We start from the raw sequence: 687 nt of genomic DNA on the forward strand, positions 1-687 counted from the left end.
GGCGGGTCCATCTTGGAGCCTGCTGGCATTGGCTTTGGGGGACACAAGGGAAGCATCTATCAGCTTCTCACAGAAGCCACCCCTTTAGCCCCCTCCATCAAAGCCTGACCATACAAAACCAATTCCTTTTCTTACAGTTAGTTGGAGCTAGTTGATAAAGTCTGTTCACATGAAGTTACTTTTTTTCCTTCCCTGTTAGTAGACCTCAACCTGTCAGAGTCACTATTCTTCCTTATTGATGACGGCTGCAAGATTCATTTTCTGTAATGAAAATTACCTGGAGTGTTTCTACAGCCTGCAAGAGCAACATCTTAAAAGAGAAAATAAAGTAGTATTCCTTTATGTAGTGTTACTCATTCAGTTGCAACCTTCTTAATCATCATAATTGTAGAGAAAATTTAATTACTAAGACCTAGTGTTGTCCATAAACCTGGAAGAAATGTCTAAATGAGTCTATTCCAAGCTTTAGTAAATTTCCAACAAAAACATTTATAAGCTGGCATTTTAAAGAAGTGAATAGACCCTTTCTACTTTACTGAGCAAGATGTATACTGCAATTGGTATCAACTGATGTCTTAACAGAGCTGTGATTCAGAGTAGCAGACTGAAGTGTTTGCTCTTCATGACTTTTTTCAGCTGAGGATTATGAGCTCTGGTCTGCCAGGCAGGTGGACCCTGCAGATACCT

This window comes from Antrostomus carolinensis, unplaced genomic scaffold (assembly GCF_000700745.2).
Source record: "Antrostomus carolinensis isolate BGI_N321 unplaced genomic scaffold, ASM70074v2 scaffold3786, whole genome shotgun sequence".
NCBI classification, from domain to species: domain Eukaryota; kingdom Metazoa; phylum Chordata; class Aves; order Caprimulgiformes; family Caprimulgidae; genus Antrostomus; species Antrostomus carolinensis.